The sequence below is a fragment of the Phoca vitulina genome, unplaced genomic scaffold, assembly GCF_004348235.1.
Source record: "Phoca vitulina isolate PV1807 unplaced genomic scaffold, GSC_HSeal_1.0 scaffold78, whole genome shotgun sequence".
NCBI classification, from domain to species: Eukaryota; Metazoa; Chordata; class Mammalia; order Carnivora; family Phocidae; genus Phoca; species Phoca vitulina.
The window spans coordinates 5,419,121-5,444,214 of record NW_022589781.1 but is presented as its reverse complement, the minus strand read 5'-3'; the positions used below and the strand labels follow the sequence as shown (position 1 = coordinate 5,444,214).

At 34.9% G+C, this 25,094-nt stretch overlaps 1 protein-coding gene across 3 annotated transcripts in view; it reads right to left on the bottom strand.

Moving 5' to 3' along the window:
• LOC116625425 (protocadherin-15-like) overlaps positions 1 to 25,094 on the bottom strand; it is a 1,687,848-nt gene that overhangs the window by 986,827 nt on the left and 675,927 nt on the right. For all 3 annotated transcript variants that reach the window (XM_032393940.1, XM_032393941.1, XM_032393942.1), the window contains exon 3: positions 22,982 to 23,032. The gene's annotated coding sequence lies outside the window, so the exon portion shown is untranslated. The remainder of the gene's footprint in view (positions 1 to 22,981; positions 23,033 to 25,094) is intronic.

The following is a 25,094-nucleotide window of genomic DNA, read 5'->3' as shown; positions in this document are numbered from 1 at the left end:
TCAAGGTAAGAAGGGTGAGGAAAGAATTGATTTTGCTACAGCGGGTTGGTCGAAGCAAGGTGTGGGCAGGGTTGTGAGTCAGGAAGAGCTATTAGAGACCCAGCCTCCTCGGTCTAGTGACATCTGATCAAAGCAAGAGGTCATGCTTAAGAAGGCTTGAAATAAATCTTCTTTAACTCTTTCATCTATTTTTGAAGTTGTTATTCTTACATAATTTTACCTTTTACCCACAATGAGCAGATATTTACCTACGAGTTTTAATAAATAAACAGAGAGGAGAGAAATTATAAATGTTATGTACAATGAGAAAGCAATTTCCTGATGTTTTCATTAATTTCTTCAAGTTACAAGAAAAAGAGAACCACTTTAGCTCAGAAAATACTCAACCTGGCTGATGGCATAGAAATATCCTTGAAAGCACAGTTCACAAGTAAAATTTTCAAAGAAAATCTGTAACTACTCCATGTACTTTAAGCTAATCTATATCTACTCAATCTATTAATCAAACATATTAGTGAATAAGTCATTTGGGGATATTTATAGATCTACATATGGGTATATTAGCATCATTAAAGTTTATATTTTAATATAGCTCTACATTAATTTGCCCTAGATTATTTCATGTGATTAAGTGATAGTGATGCTTTGATGCATCATCTGATATTCTATGGAGCACTACAAGGAGCTTCCTGAAGAACTTTTATAGGCACCATTTTAGCCTGATGATGAAGACGTACAAACTCTAACTCCCTCACCAACAAATATCCTTGCATCCTGGTAGGTATAGCTAGATTATGAGGTGGACTATTTCTCCGAGTCACTAAGTGTCTTGCAACTATGGGAATTAGGAAGTAATCACATGAGCAAGTCGTCAATCTCTGATAAACCAGATATGTCAAAGAAAGTATAGTCTAGAAAATGTGATATTTGACATGTCATTTCTAAGAACTCTATGGAAGAGAAATTCCTCAGCATCCATTCCTAGTCAAGCAGAGCTCCCAGTGTTGAGGCACCAAGGTCTCAAAGGAGAAACCTGTCAAGTTGGAAATGTTCTAGAACTATTCTACAAATTCTAAAAGCTAAAGAAAAAAATGAACCGATTTCTAAAGGTGAGGAATTCCAAAAGTTACACCAATTTTCTGGGCAGGCTTGTCTCAAACAAATGGTAAATTTGACCTTTTAGGTTATAAATGCTACAAATTCTGAAATGAACTGAAACACATTTTTTTAGGCATACTTTTTTATATATAAATCTGCAGAGTTTTATAATGTTGTCAGAGTCTTTTAATCTAAAATCACTGTATATTCTGTATTATTTTCCCCTAACAAGGTTATGAGTAGTTATAAACTTTAATGGGGATAACCATTGGGTGAAATCTACCTAAACAAAAATTTTTATGTGAAGTTTGTGAACTGTTAAAAGACTAAATATAATTGTGTTAAGTAGCTTCTACAAAATGCATAATCTTCCTCTATTTTCCAGAAAATTACCATGAGGTGATAGTTTTGTGGTGGAAATGTAAAGAAATACATCTTATTTTTTTCTTATATAAGGGCTCTGCCAATAGAAGCAGAAGAACAAATGCTACTCAAGTGGGCTTGCTACCCATTAGCCAAGGGATAATCTGCACATTTCCAACAATAAATAGATTTGAAAACTTTATGATAATGAATAAATTATAACCTCATTATGCTCAGTCCTTTGTAAATAAAATGACTAGAAAAAAATTCCATGGAAAGATGTAACCTGAAATTTTGTTTAAGATTTAGAATGGAAATCAAAGTATCTGAGATAATTAAATCATTATCCAAAAGAAATAATAATCATCTTAAATTCCCAATGTATTGCTATACTTAAATAATTTATTCACAACCTTAGCCACCTATCACTTGATGGTTTACAGTTTGAAATAATTTTTTCATTTGGTTTATGTTTTATTCTCCTAATAAAGCCACAGCTGTGAGAAATCTCATTGTTTATTGAATGAAACTTGGAAATTTCTGTTATATACTCAGACTGATTTGATATTGTAGTCAGATTCACAAAGTGCTGATTGATAATAAAGCTGATTTATAGTCTGCATATTTTCAAATTCAGCATCTAATGAAAATAGCTACCTACAGATTAAGGCTATCATTATCAAACTTCCATAAAACCAATTAAAAACATAAGCTCTATGATATTGGTCCATGGGTATAATGTATGTTTTTTGAACCAATTTACTTGCTGCTAAAGAACCTCCCCCCATCTAATCAATTATATCCCTGAGGTCAATGTATGATCGATATTTTCAATAACACAACTTCCTGCACTATTAAACAATGAGCATCTCAAGGAAACAAATATTACTTTTTAATAAAGATGCAAGCATGCATTCATATAGAAACCAGTTTGCATAAAATATATGCATTTTTAATTCGAATGCAGAGTTTGGGGGAGAAGTATTGGAGAGGACATCTGCATTTTGACCAACAGACAAAATTGGTCACGTCTCTTCCATCACCAGCTCCTTCCTCAAAGGCAACCATTTGTTAACAATTTCTTGAAAATTATTCTAACATTTTGAAGCATTAGATGGGAACCAAGACATACTGAACAGCATTTATTGGTTCTGTAAGAAATAAAACAATGAAATGAGATGTTGAATCTTTACCTCAAAGAGCTTTTAATCAAGCAATCACAGGGGCAAAATGATTTCCAAAGTATTTACCATCTACACACACTTCCTTATCATGTGATTGCGGTATTGGTGTCTATTGCAATTTACAAGTACAAAGATATTCCATAGGGAAAGTCAGAACCTACATGACTTGATCAACCTTGGGCTAGCCTCCATTTCTACTTATCATAAAAGAGCTCATTCCATTGCTTCCACATCAAGGGGATTAAAGAAACCCTCAAGTCTTTAAAACCAAAGTTACAACTTTGGGGAAATGACTCCAACTTTCTGTTTCTTAGATTTTTCTTTTCTGATACAGGTATGATAATAATACCTACATCATAGAGATGTGAGCTATAGATAAAATATTTTATATATATGTATATATATATATATATATATACACATTATATATATATACACATTATATATATAAATATATATATATTATATATATATATATATAATATATATATATATAAATTCTTGACTTTCCTACATATTCAGTGTTCAAGATGTGTTTCTGTTATTGTACTCTGAACAAATATCATTTTCATTTTAAAACTTTATTCTAACATCAAAATAATTGAAGCTCACCAAGTTTAACTAGTTTTTCCAATGACACATACTTAGAAAGTGGTAAAGACTGGGTCAAAGATCTGTCTGGTTCTTAAAGATATATATTATGCAATACAACATGAAAATGGAAAACTGTACTACAGTATTTAGTAAAATAAATTAAAATAGCAAAGTACTTTTGGAGTGCAGAGGACAGTGTGATTTACATATGTTGATGTTGGAAAAAAGTCCACTGGATGGTGGTTTCCTCTTTAATATAAAAAATGTAATCTGGGGTGCCTGGGTGGCTCAGTTGTTAAGCGTCTGCCTTTGGCTCAGGTCATGATCCCAGGGTCTTGGGATGGAGCCCTGCATTGGGCTCCCTGCTCGGCGGGAAGCCTACTTCTCCCTCTCCCACTCCCCCTGCTTGTGTTCCCTCTCTCGCTGTCTCTCTCTCTGTCAAATAAATAAATAAAATCTTTTTTTTTTTTTTTAAAGATTTTATTTATTTATCTGAGAGAGAGAATGGGAGACAGAGAGCATGAGAGGGGGAGGATCAGAGGGAGAAGCAGACTCCCCACTGAGCAGGGAGTCCGATGTGGGACTCGATCCCGGGACTCCAGGATCATGACCTGAGCCGAAGGCAGTTGCTTAACTAACTGAGCCACCCAGGCGCCCCAATAAATAAAATCTTTAAAAAAAAATGTAATCTTATTAGCTAGATCAATATTCTAGTTTATAAAATATAATTCATAAAGTAATGCAGATTCATACTTTATGATATATAACATAACAAATATAGTTTGTATAAAACCACAAATAAATATGAACCTACTGATTTTTAATTTATAGCTATTGAGTGTCAATATTTCTTTGAGGAAAGCTTACAGATTAATATTATAACTACCATGATTTTTTAATGTTAACATTTTCAAAACAGGCTTCAGACCTCATTAAAAAGAAAAGAGGGGCACCTTGGTGGCTCAGTCAGTTGAGTGTCTGACTCTTGATTTTGACTCAGGTCATGATCTCAGGGTGGTGGGATGGAGTCCCAAGTTGGGCTCCACACTCAGTGGGGAGTCTGCTTGATATTCTCTCTTTCTATCTCCCTCTGTCCGTCCCCCCTCATGTGCACATGCTCTCTCTCCCTCTCAAATAAATAAGTAAATCGTAAATTTAAAAGAAAAATAAAACATTAGAGATTTAGCTAAAGTCATATGCTTCTTATCTCTCCAGTCTCCTGAAGTAGATCCATATGTCTTTAGGATAAGTCCCAAATCCTGATTCAATATTTTAGACCCAGATTCCATATTAAATTTTCACATACCACACCTCTTATTACCATCAACCAACAAAAAGTACAATAGAATGTGTAGTGTGTAGATCCTCAAAGTGCTATTGACGAGGATACCTTGAGCAGACTGGCTCTTTGTTTCTTATCTCACAGATTAAAATTGGGTACAATAATCAAAATTTGTGATGGCCCTAAATCAGGAGGAAAAATGTTTATTTATACATTTCCATATAAGGAATTAAGCACATACTAGATTTTAGTAATATTTATGTTAAATGACATATATTAAAGAAAATTTTGTCTTTAATGGGATAAAATACAGGAATACAAAAGATAGTTATGTAACATTTGGTTGACTTCCTGTTGATGCTGTCATTTACAAATACATTTTTCTGTATATAATTTAAAAGCTTTATATTGAAAGGAAAAAAGAATAATCTCCTGAATTAGTGTTTTTTATTTTCTGGATGGAGCTAGAAAGTATAACGCTAAGTGAAGTAAGTCAGTTAGAGAAAAACAAATACCACATGATTTCACTCATATATGTAATTTAAGAAATAAAACAAATGGGCAAATGTAAAAAAGAGAGAGAGAGAGACAAACCAAGAAACAGACCCTTAACTCAGGGAGAATACACTGATGGTCACCAGAGGGGAGGTGGGTGGGGGAATGTGGGGAAATAGGATTAAGCGCACACTTATCATGATGAGCACAGAGTAACATAGTAATGTATAGAACTGTTGAATCATCATATTGTACACCTGAACCTAATACAACACTGTAAGTTAACTCTACTGTAATTAAAATAAAAAAAAACCTTAATTAAAAAAAAAGAAGAATCCTCTAGGTTCTCGCCAAGAATATTTTATATCTGTGATAAAAGTTCCGCTGAAATTTCAGACGGAGATACACAGGCAGGGTTGAATTAAATACAGCATTGACTTCCAATATTGTTTCTTTTAAACAGCACTTGGAAAATGAAGAAGGAAGGCCTTTGCAATTTGTGATGATTTTATTTTATTTATTTATTTATTCATTAAGATTTTATTTATTTATTTGACAGAGAGACACAGCGAGAGAGGGAACACAAGCAGGGGAAGTGGGAGCGGGAGAAGCAGGCTTCCCACGGAGCAGGGAGCCCGATGTGGGGCTCGATCCCAGGACCCTGGGATCATGACCTGAGCCTAAGGCAGATGCTCAATGACTGAGCCACCCAGGTGCCCCACAATTTGTGATGATTTTAAATGTCTTTGATAATTTTGGGTTTTTCTCCCAGGGTAAAATGAGAACATAGTTTGGTTGCCATGTGGGTTCAGGAGCTTTGCAGCAGGGGACCTTTGAGGAATAACTCAGTGGGGTCAGGGGGTATTAAAGGGGAGTGACAAATAGACCTGTCTGTATTCCCTCTGGGAGAGTGAATGTAAAGAAGTGGTTTTGCCTCTTCTATGCCTTAAGGCATATGAATATGGTCATATAAGAGTTTTTCAGAAGCTGTATTTAATTGACTTTCTATTTGAGTTCAGAGACATAGATGCTGAGTTAATAGTTTAAAGGATGTACTTTTACTTTCTTTCTTAATAATATAATTTGGAAGCCTCACAAATATTAGGGTACAGAAATAGGATAAAGTCTCTCAAACACTGGCAAGATAACACTTTTATTTTCTTTCTCTTTCTCTCTCTCTTTTTTTAATAATTCCTTTCTCTTACTTCCCAAGTGGGGATTCCTGATGCAAAGACTTCACCATCAATTCACCATATGAAGCACCATAATTAATACTGTGAATCCCAGTACTTAGAGATCTTACTTCCCACCTCAAAATTCAGGTAAGTAAGAGCCTCGTAAGCAATGGGAGAAACAGATTAGGCTGCACCTCCATTTTTAAAGATTAATTCAAATCATCAGAATGATGTGGAATCTAAGTCAACAAATTGGTGGTACTTTCTCACATAAGTCTGTCTTAAAAGTCAAAGTTTTTAAAAATAATATATCATTTTATTTTTAAATGTTATCTCAAAAGGTGTTTTGAAGCCATGGGCAAGAATGTCCCCAGTTATAGGTTTTTAATTAACTAAATGCATTAGTAATGCAAAGTGGAAAATATCCGTATTGGTTAAAAGTAAGTGCCAACGGGGGCAGGTTTCTTTTCTCTTTCATTCATGACTAGACTGTCAGAGTCTAGACCAGTGAGTGTTCCCAGCAGTGTTCCCTTGTTGAATGACCAAATCTACATTATTTAGATACCAAACATATCAGACAAAGTTTTATTTTAGCATCAAAAAAGAATTAAAAAAATCATTAAAGAAAAGAAAGGGTCTCCTATCTTTATTAGTAACAGATTTAAAAGAAATGGACTTTTCACAGTATCACATTTCCTAGTGTTGTTAATAGACATACTAGACAATTATTTTTACCTTTATAGCTAAAACAATTAAAATTTGTTTCATATAGCCTGCTATAATTTTGCATTTTTACCTATGAAAGTATATCATAGAAACCATATGTTAAGTGCTGAATTTTCCCATAGTCGCAAACTCAGAAAATACCTACTTCCTCACAGTTACATTCTTACTGATATTATAAAAAGTCAGCAAAGGGTAAAAAAAAAAAAAAAAATCTCTTTATTAAAAACAAACAAACAGGGGCGCCTGGGTGGCTCAGTCAGTTAAGCATCTGCCTTCGGCTCAGGTCAGGACCCCAGGGTCCTGGGATTGAGCCCCACATGGGGCTCCTTGCTCAGTGGGGAGCCTGCTTCTCCCTCTCCTTCCAGCTTGTGCTCTCCCTCACTATCTCTGTCTCTCTCAAAGAAATAAGTAAAATCTTCAAAATATTTTTAAAACTAAAATAAATAAAATAAAATAAATAAAAATAAAAATAAAAACAAAAACACTGCTGAACTTAATTAAATCTCTCCTAACGCCTCAAGGAGGCTGTGAAGCTTTGGAGCACTCCTGTCCTCAGAGTAAATGTAGTTCATGCCAAATTGATTTGATTTGTAATCTAGTTCAATGAAACACAACAGAACCCGTAGAAAACCAGCTTTAAATGATGCTGTCAGGGGAATTTCCTCTGTGAAAGAGTTTGACTTCTTAAGTCGGTGTTCAAGGCCTCAGAGGAAGTGCTTTTTGTTTGTTTGTTTTCTTTTTCTATCTGGACCCAAACTTTCCTTTCTCTCAAATAATCACCCAGGGAAGACTGAAGCCAAGAGCTATCCTCTTGAATTTATTGTGGCTTATATTCCAAAACTATACTGCAGCCCTTTAAAAGTACTTAAGCTTCATTTGATGAAAAGCTTTGGAATAAAATAAATAAATGTGTTCCAAAATATTACCTACAAATAAAACCAATTTCAGAATTTCTATCATATACATTCCATTGTTATTCTAAAGAAAATGAATTTTAGAATAAATTTCTACTGGATACTTTCATAAGATGGGTGTTGTAAATGTATATATTCTTATATTTTAGTGTATGTACCCTGGAATCTAATTTAGTTAAATTGGGAGGATTTTTTTTTCCCTAGACAGTATAAAAGGGATGAATAATGTCTCCAATCTAATTTTATACTTAGATGACAGGAGGTATCTTGAAGAAAATATGGCTATCTAAGAAGCATTCACCTCGATATTTATATATCCCAGCAGATATATACATATGAAAAATTACCTTCAGGTAAAAGGGGAAGAGTCATGTATAAAGTGGATTCTAGCATTTTTATGTGTTATCAAACCTCATTATGCTATAGAGATTCTCAGTGTGAAAAGAAACTTGTTTTAAAATAAAATATTTTATCTAATAAAAATATATATAACTTTCAAATTATTTTTCCTAGCCATGACTTTACTCAGCTACCAGTCAATAAAGTTGATTGCCAGTTTTTCAGAGTGGTAGATTCTAAAAGGAAACACAAAATGAGTAAACTGTCAGTATGGCTTCGTTTTAACCACAGTGATTTTACATAAGTGGGAAATATTGAAGAAGTGGTCCTCACTGGTGGAAAATCATTTTATGTTTCAACTTAATTTATTACCTGGAAATAAATTACTTTATTCATAACTAGAAAAAAGAAAAAGAGTGGATAATCTAGTTACACATTATTTGGATTAAAAATGAGGTAGCATTATGAGATTTATTATCTGGTATTAGCTCAAGAGCGTATAATTATATACTCAAATCAGTTTTGTTACTATGATCGCAGTTGGAACGTTGGGGTCCTCAGTCTAAGAGTGATAAGAAAGCAGTGAAAAAGGATGTCCTAAATACCTCTTTCTCTCTCTCTCTCTTTTTTTTTTTAATGAGTAGTATTATTATAGCTATGGGATTTCTGGTGTTGAAATGTTAACCAGTTTTGGTGGTAGATAAGTACAATGCCTGGTGTGAAAAGGCAAATGACAATCCGGGGTAGGGGGTGATAAAGAAAAAAAGAAAGGAAAATCTATTGACACTAAATGTGAAGAGACACATTAAATCAAATAAGCACACTAATTTATATTCTACCTTCAATAGTGTTTGGAGGAGGAAGAAAGCCAAAACCAATAAAGTGCCACTGATTATTACAACTTTGTGTAAAATAAAAAGTAGAGTGAAAACAAACACTATCCAGAGCCAGGATGGGCTGAATACTACAATGGGTGTCTCTGTATGTGCATATTTATGACTTTGAACAAATCGCCCTTAGACATATTTAATCCTGCAAGACCAGAATCTCAGGAAAATGGATTCTCTCCATAATGTTGAACCAGTGATGGGCCAGCACCTAAAGTTCCCTGTGTCAAACAGTTTGCAGATAGAAGCCAACTTAATGAGCCTCGGGACTACGAAGAGATGTATTGAAGCGATGAGACAAATTATTTGAGACGTCTTGAAAGTAATAGTTTTCTCAGTGTAATATGAATTTAAAATAAATATGATTCTGGTGCTCTGAGAACTTAAGCTGAATTCTATTATTTGTATATCAAGACAGTTATTCTATCATTTCCATTTCAATGTTGTTAAATACATATTGAAGTCTTCATGCAATGACATATTTGATGTTAAATGAGGTATTGATATTCTCCAATTTTATACAAAATGGCACCCTCGGACTCTATTTATTTTATTCTGTTTGTTTGCCCTAATAGCGCTAATAATTATATACACCAATATCTGTACCTAGAAACATTATGACATTTATTGATAAATTTTAATCTCTTCTTCCATGAATGTCAACCCCTTAAGAGCATAGATGTCCTCGTTTGCTTCACTCACAGCAACCAGCACAATAAATGAATGAATGAACTGAAAAATTTAAAAGTTCAGTGGATATGACCAAGGCCATTGACTCTTGGGACTAAAAGCAGAAGAATGCACTAGACCGGTAATGGTCCTATTCCCAGGCTGGTTCCAGAGAGAAATTACATACTTGCGAGGGCTTCAAGAAAGAGGGGGGAAAACAAAGGAGTTTGGGCTCTTGACTCTCATTGAGCACTGAGATCACACTGAACTCTCAATAGAAAAATGGAGGCTATTTGGAAAACTTTTGAATTTTATCACAAGGTCATACTACCACACCAAACTCATGCTATACGAAGCTACTGATATTAGCAGTGAAAAAAGACTTTTTTCCTTTTATAGCTATTCCACTGGGAAGAAAGTGATGGCTTAGAACATGTGGGGTTTTGCTAGCTTTGGCCTCAGGGAGATTGGCAGGATGAAAACAGAGCCCAGCAGGAAGGCATAAACAAAGAAAGGAATGGGAAGAGTAATAGAAAAGGACTCCCCAGGTACACTCCAAAGGTATAAAAAACATAGTAAAACATATAATTAATATGGAAATAATACAAATTTAGAATAATTGTATACTCATCTGGATACTAAATATGTTCATATTTGGCTAAGTGTAAGACAGACACAGGGTACTTTTCAGTAGTGGTTTTGCTTCTCTCTATTCTACACATTTGGAATCTTAAAAGTAGGAGCCTTGGAGAAAAGTGGTGAGAGAAACCCCAGTGAAGACTAAGTCCCTAAATAAGGAAGGACACGACCTTAAGGACATGACAGTTTGGCTGTTAAAGAAAATGTGAATGCATTTTCCCTCCCTGGTTGATGAGACTGGATCATCCACTTATGCTTACCTTAAAAATGATAAAAAGAAATGTCACACTTACACATTTTCAACAGCTCAGAGTATTTAGGAGATGACTAACTTCACCTAAACATACCACAAGAAGAACCCATTGAGCTGCCTACACAGTCTCCCTCCTGCCTTCCCTCCCTCCTCCCCCTCTGTCTCTGTCTCTCTCAGAAGCAGCCGGTGAGTTTAATAAGAAATTGTTTTCACAATAGAGTTCAATGAGTTCTATTCTCTAGCATTGTTTTTATACATTGTAAATACAGAAACAGGTCATTAAGCTGTAAGTTCAGTGAAATTCACATGAATGCCAGTAAATTCAAGATCCACATAAATATGATGATCTGTGTATAATAATGGGAAAATATTCCATCTTTATTTTACTTTTTAAAAGTTAGAATAGCTTTCCCTCATGTATGAAAACATCTTTAAATTGATTTCTAAGCTTATAGAACTAAATGACTTGGTTTTTCTCATTAACTGTCTAAAATCTGACTTAAGAGAAATATCAAACTCCTGTTTTTACAGTTCTGCACCGGGAAAAATATCTAAGAATTATTGATATTTTGCAGTTATTTCTTCCAGTACTTATTTACCTCAAGAATGATCTAGTGGTAAAAAAATAAAATAAAATAAAATAAAATAAAATAAAATAAAATAAAATAAAATAATTTAAAAAAGAATGATCTAGCTACTATATTTGCCAGGCCTTTTTTCCCCTCTTCTATATTCTGGTTACTCTGGGAAGACTGATATTTCAAGTAAATACACAGGTTTTGCTATTTCTCTCCACATTTCTTTAAGTAACAGAGAAAACTGTGTGCATATCTTAAATTACAAATTCTGTGTGTACACAAACTATAATATTAATCTGTGTTTTTTAAAATATAAAATATTCACATATTTATAAATCTCTTGAATAAGAGTCTTTTAAAGTTTGCTCTCTTAAAAATTGCAGATATCCTTTGTACCGCACTTATTAGTTTGGAACTCCAAATTGCTAATGAAATTCCCAAGAGGGCTACACAAGGAAGTAGGATGGGGCAGGGCTCAGACAAGTGCACTGCTTATTTTCATATCTGACTGAGACGTTATCAGACAACTAGGAATAGGCAGAGAATCAATTAGGACATCACTCCATCTGTACTTCTGGACTGAATTAAATTCTGCCAGAAGATCTAAATTGATAAATCATAGTCTCTATATCTGCTCTCCTCCCCTTGGGGTCATTACAACAGCAGGGCTTTGTAATTATTAATGAAGTCACATGAAAATTTCTATGGTGAAAGAGATATTTTATAAAGATGTGCATATCTCCTATTCTTATTGTGTCTAGATTTACATATAGAACTTGATATAAAGTGTTTAAGTTTACCCATTGAAATTCTAACTACGTTCCTCTTCTGCTCCCCATTAACTGACTCATATGCAAGTCCATTTACAACCAAGTCAGATAGCTTCATGTCAACACTGTTTCAAAAGACTATAAAGAAAATATAAATGAAAAAAGCAATGTGATACAATTTTAAATTAAATGGAAATAAATGATAAAACCATGTCTAAATATGAAACACAATAAGAAGACATTCATTTGGGGGAAATTAAGAGATAGAAATTAATTTCATTTGAGTATTTACAATGATTATCATGTGATGCTATTTAAAAGTGATGAATTTCATTCATATGGATAGAGTTGGCCTTTCCTTATTTTGGTTTCAGGCTCAGTTTTTTCTTCAATGAACTATAGGAAAAGAAAATAAAACTGTACATACTCCAGGAGAAATAATAACTTATTTCCAGCCAACAATGGAAAATAAATCATTTTTACTTTTTTTTTTTCTTTTATGCTTTTTTTCTTTTTAAACTCCCAGCTAGAATTCATACTCCACTCTCCCACAATGATGACCAAAGATCTGGTATTGAAGGATTCCATTTGGAATTTTCTTTCAGGTCACTGATACTTTCAACACCATCCACAATAAATACTTTTTAGGCAGGTTTGTTGAGTTTTGATATACAATACATTTCACATACATACGGTATGTAATTTGACAAGTTTCACATATGTAAACGCCATGAAACTGTATCATCACCACCAAGATTGTGAATGTCCACCATCCCCAGAATTCCCCCATGCCCCTCTCCGAACTCTGCACTACCAACCACTGATGGCCTCTGTCATCATAGACTAGTTTATGACTTCCAGAATTATGCATCCATAGGAACATAGAACATGCACTATTACTTTTGTCTGGCTTCATCCACTGTGCCTGATTGAGATTTCTCCACGTTGTTGTGCATATCATTCCCTTTTATCCTTGAATATTTCATTACATTGATATACCACAATATTTATATGTTCATCTGCTGATGGACATTTGGGTTGTTCCTCGGTTGATGCTATCACAAATAAAACTGCTGTGCACATTCATATACAAATCTTTGCATGAACATATGCTTTTATTTCTTTTAGGTATATATTGAAGAATGAAGTGGCATGGTCATATGGTGAGTGTATGTTTAACAATTTTTTTTAAAAGATTGCCAAGCTGGGGTGCCTGGGTGGCTCAGTCGTTAAGCATCTGCCATAGGCTCAGGTCATGATCCCAGGGTCCTGGGATCGAGCCCCGCATCGGGCTCCCTGCTCCGCGGGAAGCCTGCTTCTCCCTCTCCCACTCCCCCTGCTTGTGTTCCCTCTCTTGCTGTGTCTCTCTCTGTTAAATAAATAAATAAAATCTTAAAAAAAAAAAATTGGCAAGCTGATTTCCAGAAACTGTTGTGGCATCTTATTAATTTTAGAATTTTTAATAAGTGTGTAGAGGGACCTCACTGTGGTTTTAAATTGCATCTCTCTAATGATGTTGAACATCTTTTTGTGTTCTTATTTTACATCCATTCATCTTTTTGGTTAGAGTGACTGTTCAGACATTTTTCTTTTATTTTATTGGGTTCTCTTATTATTGAATTTTCAGAGTTCTTTATATATTCTGAGTACATGTCCTTTATCAGATGGATGATTTGCAAATGATTTCTTCCAGATGCTGGCTTGACTTAAATCCTTTTAATTGTATTGTGAGAATATAATTAGAATATGGTCTATCTTGTTAAATGTTCCATGTGGTGCACTTGACACAATGTGTTATGAATAATGTCTCCAATAAGCTACATATATTAATATAACTACAACACAAAGAGAAGCCAACTTATTTGGAATATGCATCGGTGACTTGGATCATTGAAAAATTGATGACTCTCAAAAGAGAAGAACTCCCATATTTTTATTGCTAGCACAGTTAATCAGCAGCAAAATAAAATTAGGGAGAAATGGTCCTTGGTGTGAGACAGACCCTTGTGTAGTATCAGTTCCACTAATCCTGTATAATTCTGTCCACTTCCCTCACATAAATAACACCTCCTGTGTGGATTTTTAGGGAGACTGAATGATGTCACCGATGTGTAACTGGGCACATACTAAGTGCTTGCTCATTATCAATAGCTTGTCAATGACATTGAACATTCAACCCTGCCCCAAATATGCACACACAAAGAAACAATTCATGTGAGAAAATAAAGGTCAGATAGATGTGAACTGCAAAGTATCTCGAGCAGCTAACTGGGTGTCGCAGAGAGACTCTAAGTCTCTTTTCCTGCAGATGAGAAGTCAGTCTGCTCCTAGTCAAACCCGTAAGTGCCAGAGTCACGCTGGCCTACTGGAATGAACACGCGGAGTCATCAAGGACTCTAAAAATCCTGGTACATTATCTGTAATGATGTAGGTCATAAAAAAAGATCCTGACAAACCTGAGAGGCAGATGAGAGAGTGCATAAAGTTTTACTATGTTAAATACATTTGAATAAATGGCTCCTATAATTTTTTAAACAGAAGAGGATATGAACTATCGGTTTTATTTACTGTGAGAATAAATAAAATCCTAGGGAAAACCACTAACGTTTCAAAATAACCTTTCATATAAGGGAGGGCAAAGAACTTCACAACCAAACCCTATAGTACCCAGTGGTATCTTAAAATAAAATTAGAGAAAAAGATTAACTATTGAGCTGATGTCACATCATTTTTAACCCTTCATTTACTGAACAATTGATTAAAGCAGAAAAACTCATTTTAGAAATATGCCCTTGGTAACACTGTTTGGACTGAGGGAATATATAGAATCAGAGAAACGTACCATGTGCTTAGATAGTGAAAAACACAGTTCAAGGCAGTCTCTGGTCTTTGGAGTGAAAAGATCACTTTGATTAACTTAAATGATAAGCAATTAATGTGATTAGGAATCCTTAGGAGAGGATTTCAAAATAAAAGTAATATTTCCAATCAAGTAATCCTGGAAAAGATATAACAGTTTTTCATAAATAGAGCTCAAAAAGAGGAAAGCTGATAGATGGCTAAATATATTTGTCTAAGAAGTAGAATAGGAGTGCCTAGGTGGCCCAGTCAGGGAAGCGCCTGTCCTTGGCTCAGGTGCTGATACCAGGGTCCTGGGTTTGAGCTCCACATCAGGCTCCCTGCTCAGCGGGGAGCCTGCCTCTCCCTCTCCCTCTGCTGCTCACCCTGCCTGTACTCTTGCTCACTCTCTCTCAAATAAATAAATAAAATCTTTTAAAAAAAGAAGTAGGATAAAGGCCATAGCATTCCAAAAATATTCAAGAACTGTAAGCTATCTTACTGAGCTTAGCATCTAGTTTGGTAAGTAAAACAAAACAAAGCAAAAACAAAAACATGTAAATAAAATATAAAATTTAATGAAGAATAAAACCATGCACTGGTGCTTAAATGTATGGGTGGCATAATCCACCTATAACTGATACGACGTGGAATTTGGGCTGGTGTGAGGAAGGGGAACGCACTGGAGGAAGGTTTTGGGGCCCTACGTGCTGAACTAGTTGAGAGAATGTTTCCCCCAGGTTACATGGCTGACCATCACACTCCTTATGAAGTCAAGGGCAGAAGAACAGAACAGCTCAAGACCCATGAGATGGATGGGAGGCAGCTGAGACATCGTTGGTCTTTGTCTGTGAAAACTAGTCACAATCTTCCATCATTCTATGCAGGGGTTGGCCTGGCACAGGTGATCATCTAAACTGAATGCAGCTTTTCCTTTTGTGCTTTGCCACGATTCCAGATAGATTTTCTTGCAACTCATCTGTACCTAAGATTCTCTGTCTCTGAAAGATTATAGCTGCAAGGCCCTAACAGTCCACCTCCCATTCTTCTCACATCTGAGCAAGTATATGGACTTGCCTTTGCACTATTAGGAATTTCTTAAAAGTCTTAACACTTCTATGGACTTTTCTGAAATATCTAGAAATGCTCATTTCTGGCCCATCCTTGACTGGAGTCCTGTAGTAAAGAATGAGGAGAGGGTGTCTCCTGACCTGTCCTTGAATGGCTTTAAGGGCACATGCGTTTTTAAGTTCTCTAAGCAACACAGCTTCAAGTAAGAGTGAGTCTCCCTTGTCATAACTTGGGATTTCATTTCATCAGCTGCTTTTAATTATAAACATTTTGTTAATATAGGTTTTGGTTTGAATAATGCAGTATTCTAAGTATACTTTAAGACTATGATTTACCTACATGTATTATATGTATTTTCTAAGGATACTAAACCAGCAGATACTCTGGCAGAGTAGTGAACCTTATTAAACAGGTTTAATTTCTGAATACATTGAATTAAATTCAGACTATTTACAGAAGTTCCTAAAATCACAGGATACTGAAGACCAGTAGCATCCATGCTAGAGATTCACTGTTATTAGTTAACTCTGACAGAGAGTAACAGTCTGACTCTTCATACCTCAGTGCTTCGAGGCATGTCCCTCCTGAGCTGGAGGGGAGGGGATCGTTGTATAGTCCAGGTTACCGTACTGAATGTACAGAGATTCCTTTTCTGATGACTGATTAACTTAACTTCTCATCGGTTGTCTCAGAGAAACATCCTCTTGTAGCTCAGTAATTCCTATACTTTACAGACAGGAAAGTTCCAGAAACTTTATGAACAAATTCTGAAAGACCTATGAGCAAATGGTGCTGAAATTTTTTTTAAGCCATAGCTTCACTGTCTTAGTCAAAACAGGAGGATTAAGTGATTATTTTAAATTCTTTTTATTAGCAAATTCAAGTATAACAACTGAAATTGGTATAAGTGTTTATTTTCTATTAATAAAAATGAATTTTGACCAAAAAAAAAAAAAAAAAAAAAGAAACCCAATCTTAGATAAAAACACATCTTCAGTCTTCCTTAATCATATATAAATCATATGAAAATGTTTCCTTGTGGTCCAAAAGATGAACAGGTCAAGAAACAAAAGGGAGTGTATTAGGAACACTGCTGTCAGAAAAGGGGACAACATCGCATGTTGGAAATGAGCATTCCAAGGGGTACCTGGGTGGCTCAGTCAGTTAGGCATCTGCCTTCAGCTTGGGTTGTGATGCCGGGGTCCTGGGATGGAGCCCCACATCAGGCTCCCTGCTCAGCGGGGAGCCTGCTTCTCCCTCTCCTCCCCACTTGTGATCTCTCTCGCTGTCTCTGTCGCTGTCTCTCTCAAATAAATAAAGTAAATAAATAAAATCTTTTTTTAAAAAAGGAAATGAGCATTCCTCTTGACACTGATTCACTATAGGAAATAGAAGAGGTGATTGAAAAATAAATTATTTACACTCTACAAAATTCATGAGACAACTGAATAATACTTGTGAGCTTCTCTCATGTCTTCTGGGTACTAGAGCATCATTTCTGGTCTACCCAGTGCCTCAGAATGTTTCGGAAAGTTTGGAATATATTTCAGATGGGCATACTGAGAGAAGAGACAAGAATTTCAGCTTCTAACTTATAAATCGGTCTGATAGAAGGAGTCAGTAGCCTTGGGAGTTGTGTCACTGTGTTGGGAGAGAATGATCTCCACACTCAGCTTAGCATAAAAGCAACTAAACATAAGGATTCAGAGCTAGTGACCCCACTTCTGATTATTACTGCTCCCACATCTGGCGGATACAGAGAAAAGATGGGAAATAAAAGCTTGGCCTCCCCATTTCTAATCTACAGTATTTGTGAGAGGAACAATCATGATGACGGAAGAGTGACAAATGCAAACAAACATCCTTGAGGACTGAATGTGGAAGCTCCATCAAAAAAACAAAAAAACAAACACATACACATACACACACAAATCTGTTGTCAGAGAGAGGGGAGCTCTGAATTTTAGTGCCTTTTGTTTGCTTTTTATCCAAGAGAGATTGAATATTGCATAGTTGGGTAAATTAAATTTAGATGGGTTTATTTATTTATTTATTTCTTCTAGCTAATAAGACATGAAGACTTAAAATGTACTTCAAATGAGTTACAGCCTCAAGAGGAGAAATTTCATTTTCTCTGCAGATCTAAGGTTCACTTTTGTCAGTAAAATCATGTGATCTAGGTATAAGAATAATGTAAATTCATGAAGGATAGTGTAACAAAGGAAAGCAAGATTGCCAAATTAAAACTCAAGAAAAAAAAAAAAAAACAATAAAGAACAGTTGGAAGAAAGAACACAATCATCTATATTAATAGAATATAATGCAGTAAAATTTCCCAGAAATTCAAAGCAAAAGGGTAGAGAATAAACCAATAAAGAAAGAAAAAAAATGAGATGGAAGACTGATCTGGAAGATTCAATCTATAATTAGAGAAAGTAAAGAAAAAGGAACAGAACCAAAAGAACATGGAAAAAGATAATTATAAAAGAAACTTTCCTCATTTAAAGAAGATCACATTTAAAAAATTGAGTGTTTCCAGACTAACTTAATGAGAAGTATTACACAAGACACATCCTTCTGGAATTTTCAAATGTCAATGAAAGATAAAGAAAGATAAAAGCTTCAGAGGGAGAAACACCCAAAGATATAAGAATTGGATTGGCACCTAAACTCTACATCATTAGACACTGGAATATGCTAGACAACCATATACAGAACTCATAAGAGAAATGAAGTTTCAGCTTAAAAACGTTATTCCAGCAAATACGTCATTTTGCTTATAAGAAAAAGACATTTTGAGATGTACAGAATAAAAGAATAAGACATCCTTTCTAAAAACTGAAGAGCAAAAAAGGTAATTGATAATCAAGAGTTTAAAAATAATTAGAAAAATATGTCATGATGCCCTGAAAATGAGAATTTGGCAATGTTTCTGTGATTGCTATTCATTGAATATACTGTCTATTAAGCATTTGCTAAGTGCCAGACATTTCATTCAGCTCTTTAGTTACAGTAACAATAGTCAATCTGTGTATCAGTTGTGTGAGCTAAGTACTCCCAGACCCAATTTCTGCCTCCCACAGTCTCGCTGATGGCTCACAGCTGTTAAGTAACTTCTCTGTGAGCAGGCTAACTTCCCTGTGTGTGTGTCTATGAAAAGGTTTTTAAATATTAGTAAAAAAAGAAGAAGAACAATGAAGTTTATAACCCCAAATTAATAAATAATAAAAAGGAGTTGGGTAGCTAAACATTCTCTATCCCTCCTTTTACAAAATAAAGAGTAAAAGCCTCCATGATTATATAAAATACATGAATCCATATTTTTTGCTGGTGAAAATGTTATGGCATTTCTGGATATGGACGGAACTCCAAACAATCAGTCAAATCAAATCAGGTTCTGGACAGATGCTCAGGATGTAATTTTGTAGAGAAGACCAATTATAAATTCCAGCTAAGTTATTTTGTTGTGATCTGTCAAACCTATGTCCTCTCAGCACAGGTTCTCATGTCCGATCACTGCAAAACCAAATTTGTAAGAACTTTTTCATCAGCTTCTCATAAGAAGACACCTCTTTTAATAAATCATCAATTTCTGAGCAACTACTTTTGTAAAGCATATGCCTAGGACATGGCCACTTGGAGTATTTAGCTTCAGAAGCCTTTTTATTTCATCTTTTCTCATAGAAACATGGACAATCTCACTAGAAATTTGCCATATAGCTGGTGAGACAACGTTAGTACAATACAAAGTCAATGGACAATTATGTGCATCAATAAAGTAATGTATTATTCAGTGCTATTAGAAGATAAGGGATTTATAACAGGTGGGCATTTATGGAGTTCCATTACTGTATAAAAAGGGTCAAATGACTTTGGGTTAGCAAGGTTACAATGTGTAGGGAAAAGTTTTTAAGTCAGGCGAAGGAGGCCCCAAGGGATGGGCAGGGCAGGTATAGCAGAATCTGGAAGTCACTTTACAAACAACATAAGCCACAACAAAGGTAACATGCCCTAGTCACACTTGGGGTGGAGGATATAACCCAGAAGAAAGGAGACACATGAGACTCCTGGGTGGTTCAGTCAGTTAAGCTCCTGCCTTTGACTCAGGTCATGATCCCAGAGTCCTGGGATCAAGCCCTGCATCGGGCTTCCTGCTCAGCAGGGAGTCTGCTTCTCCCTCTGCCTGCCCTTCCCCCTGCTCGTGCTCTCTCTCTTTCTCTGACAAATAAATAAATAAATATATTTTAAAGAAAGGAGACACAGAATCAAGTGGTTATCAGACTTAGCTGGAGGTTAAACTTCATCAAAACATTCTGGAATTCAAATATCTGGTATGTGGTTGTCTGTGTTGCAACTGGTAACTGACATGGAATGAAGATGCCAGTTATCTGTGTTAAAAATCCAGTATCCTAATGGTCAACTAGAAACCAAGGTCTATAAAGAAATAAAAGATATGACACGTGAATGAAGGATTTTTTAAGCTTTTATTTATTTATTTATTTATTTATTTGAGAAAGAGAGAGAGCAAGAGAATATGCATGCAAGGGGTGGGGAGCAGAGGGGAAGGGAGAGGGACAAGCAGACTCCACACTGGGCTTGGAGCCTGATTCGGGGCTCGATTTCATGACCCTGAGATCATGACGTGAGCTGAAACCTAGAGTCAGACGCCTAACTGACTAAGGCACCCAGGTGCCCTGAAGGAAGGCTGCTTATAATGAAGTATTCCAAAAATGGGACAGATGGAATTAGCCACAGCAGTTACATTCTGCTTGGTTAATGTCCTCTGAGCTTGCCTATGAGAAGTAGTGAATGTCAAATATTCTAAAAAGCTCTGTAAGCCTGCCTTAGGAAGCACTGATTAAAAGAACTGAATACCAATGTAACCAACACATTTCCTTTTCATTTATCTGTTACTGAGAATACTAAGCATTTCTTTATCTCCATCACTTTCAGAAACTCTCTTGCTAGGTGCCTATCTATACATATTCATCACTCCGACAGCAGAATCAAGAATAAAAATTCAGATAAGAAAACATGATGTGCATTGCTTTATCTTTTAAATATGAGACATAAAAATAGGCCTACAAAGACAGCTTCTTAGAATGAGCAGTAAAAAATAAGCACAATGTATATTCACTTTTATCCTAATAAGCGTAGAGCAACGGCACATACGGATCATTTGGGTTGTGGATATTCTTAATTCCTCTTTCTTCTCCTAAAAGTCAGTAACAAAAGAGCACATCCAAAAGAAATCCTAGATTTACTATGTAGACAATTATACTTCTACAGATTATTCATACCCACTGCCACACAGGCAGTGAGAAGATTGGTCCAAACACACAGACAGAAGACTGTCGAAGACATAGCAATTCTTGAGCTGAGCGTCTGGATGAGCTTTCATTGTAAACTCAGACAAATACCTCGAAGACAAGGGACAGATTCAACACTGAGTAAATTCTTTCATCACTACTCTCCTATAAGTACTGTTCTCTGAGTAAGACCTTAGAGAAAGTTTGGGCACTCTGCATTACAAACTGCACTTCATTTGTCAGACTAGTATTATGTCACTAATAGGATATGCAAATCCATTCTGTATCATGCATTATGTCCCTGTATTATGTCACTAATAGGATTCCTGAAGAAGGCAAAAACTTAGGTGGGTTAGTTTGGGATTGTTTTATTGCAAGATGTTTTCTACTTTCATTATTAATCATGTCATGGATTGAAGGAATAATGACTTCTTCTTATTTTGAGGTAGATGTCACTAGAAAAGACAAGCTGAATATGCCCAGGGAATTTTTTTTTTTTTTAATCACACATATCATTCTACCGTTCTTTTAAATTTATATGATCAACAGTGATATATTAATTGCAAAAATAGCCTCTGATATCAAAGGATATTTTTCAAGAAACAAAACAATTGAATATAAATGCAAATCAGTTATTTTTCATCCAATTTTCAATTTTATCTTACTATATTCAATTAGAAATATGTGTATTCACATCTAATCCTGTCTCCTCCCAAAACCAGAAGAGAAATAGCTGAGAAATACAAGGCTTGGAAAGATCCCAACTTCTTCCACCCAGACTTTTTTGAAAGTTCTGATGAGAAGCTAAGAATGAAAACATGACTAACATATTGAACTGCGATGCTTGTCCCTTGATTTATTTCTAAGACCAAGACATAATTTGCTTTCTGAGCAATAACGTAACGCAGGTCCTTGTAACTTGAACCCCAAGTCACTCCAACAGGACCTTTCAAACAAGCGTGTTTCCTGCCATCCAGCTCTCTGAGAAGCCAGACCCTTAACCAGGGGCATTTGCTTTTCAGGTAAGGGCATCTCTGCCCTGCCCCACTCCTTCCTTCCTATTAACGGGTGAGAGCCAGAAGTACACTGACGAGAGCCTCTTCAGAGAGAAAAAGAGCCAAAGTGAATGGATTTGCATATCAAAATGTTTTCGCTGTTACTTACAAAATCTGCCCCCAGTATATATAAAGGGATAAACAAAATGTCTACCATTAATTTATCGTCTCAGATCCTATGTCAGTTCAATAACATTGCTCAGTTTTTAATGACGCGGGTAAACCAATACGATATTGAGAATAGAGAACCACATATTTTTTTTAAGTGGACTCTTTTCATTTTCTTAACATTGTTCCACACTCACAATTGTCGATTTTATGTTTTTCCTAGCCCTGGGAAATTTACACTTCCCCTGCTTTTGTCCTTGTGGCCGTTGGACTGGACAGATGTGTCTACATGAGGTGGATCAGTGGCTGCATCACAGCTGCCTCATGATGCTTAGCAAGAAAGTCTTTGCTGGATGGCAGAGAAACTAAGTCAATCAAGTATTTTTAGTTTGCTGCAAACAAATAACATGAGAGAATAAGCAGCAAATGGTAGATATCTCCATGCAAGTGGGTTTTCAGTAAAACAAAAGAACAGTCACAAATTGCCAACATATCGATGATGGTTGTAACTTGGACCCCCAAACCCACAATTTACTTATGATTTTCTTTATGATGCACAACTCTCAGTTACTCAACTACCGACAAGATGCTTTATGTGTAACTTCAACATAAAACAAAATATGCTGTACTTTACCTTATTTGTAGGTCATGTGCACGGTATTCAGAAACATGACAGTGCAAATTCCTGTTAATAAAAGGAAGTGATGAGTCAAGTGCACTTTCAAATGTAAATCTAAGCGATAGTTATGCAATTAAGGCAAAACTACTTGTTACCCATCAAATATTTCCTCATAACTTCCAGTACTGATATCATTTTTATAATTCACCTTATATATTCTCACATACAGAAACCAACATAAAGCGTGACTGTATCATTAAAAACTGTACTTCTCATTAAATGTGTATTAAAATACTCTCAATGGTTTTTAGGTCCAGATACTATTGGATCATTTGAAAGCTAATTCTTCCAATTTCACAAGAAATATGGAAATAAAGCATAAAAATGTTGTGGTTAGTTTTAATAAAAAATAAGTTTTAACCAACCTGAACAATAAATATATGTAAATATGTATACTAACACAGTTACACCTGAGGAATAAAAGAATTGACATTAAAAATCCTTCTTCTTGTACACATTCAATATGTTCATTTATTCACAAATGCAAGGGTAATGTATTTCACATTGCAATGATTTGGCTTTCTGGAAAAGACTGAAATAAATTTTGGGGCAAAATAATTGAAATATCAATAATTTGTTTAGCATTATATTTCAATTATTGAAAAATGGAAAGTTTATTGTGTTGGCTCCGGGACAAGGTATCTAAGTTCATATTTGGGGCAAGATAACTAAGCTATCATCTAAACTAATATTAACAAAATATGGTCCTTAAATTTGTCAGTTTTTTTTGTTTTGTTTTTTGTTTTGTTTTGTTTTTAGCAACTCTAACTTTTCTCTGTAAATAAGATGTTGGAAGTATGATACCCAACTCGGTAGAACAAAGCAGGCTCCTGATAAATGAGAGTAATTTCCTTTAGAAAGTATAGTTCCAAGGAAATCATGACAGAAATATTTTCTGTCTTTAACTTATAAAGTACATATTTATAAATATAACATATCTTTTATTAAAGATATCTGTCATGTTAGTACAGTATAGCGCATGATATGTAATATTTTTAATAGATTGATAACATAGAGTCTAAGAGATCATGTCTAATTCTAAAACTAACCGATAGAACATGTTCACTTTTTCTAAATTTAGAAATGGTAAATTAAAAGTGGATCTGGACATATTTGTAATATTAGGTGTTTTAATATAAAAACACAATCACATATAGTAAAATAAAAAGACACACAATCAGTGAAGTGTTAAGATACAGAGACGCATAATCACAGAAGCAGAAAGAACCTTGGAGGGCGTGGAGATTGCACCCCACATTTTTGGGGGTACAAAATGATGCCCTGAAAGGCAGTATACTGTTTAAGGTCATGTAACATCTTGGTACCAGAGATGGAGCTAGAACCCATCATAAAAGGAACTACTGTCACTTTAAAAGATATTACATGAAAATAAATTCAACTGTATGAAGTTCCTATAAATAATTCACTTGTTGGACTTAGAATATTTATTTGTGGAAATCAAATGAATATAAAGTGAATCCAAGTTGTGTCCCAAATTGCAAAGATGATGCAAAGGTCTGATGCTAAAATTGTTCTCCTGAAGGTGTTTTAAAAACCTTTAATTTTTGGCTTAATATTTTCCAATTTTAGTATTTATCAGAAGGATACAAAAATAAATATTTATCTGTGATTCAATGGTGCTTTGTTCCTTAGCTGCACAAAAATGAGAAATAAATGAGATTTATAAGTTTATAAATCCATACCTGGAATCGTTTTCCTTTTAGTTCATAATTGAAAATAATTGACTATATATTTGTACTCTTCACATAACTATTTATCCAAAAAGTGACATAGTTCCAAATATGAATTCCCACTGGAAACAGACAAATTTCAGAGGTTCTCAGGAGTTGCTGCGTTGTTGCTATTAACTGCATAAACATTTTATGTGTTCATTTAATACATATTTATTGGTCATTCTGTACCTATGTAATTGGCATTTTTCTAGGCATCTGGAATATATCGGTAAACAATTTTTTTTTAAATCTTGTACTCTGGCAATTATAATAAAGCAACACACAGAGCATAAGCAATATGTAATAAGCATAAAAGAAGCAGACTTATTTTGGCA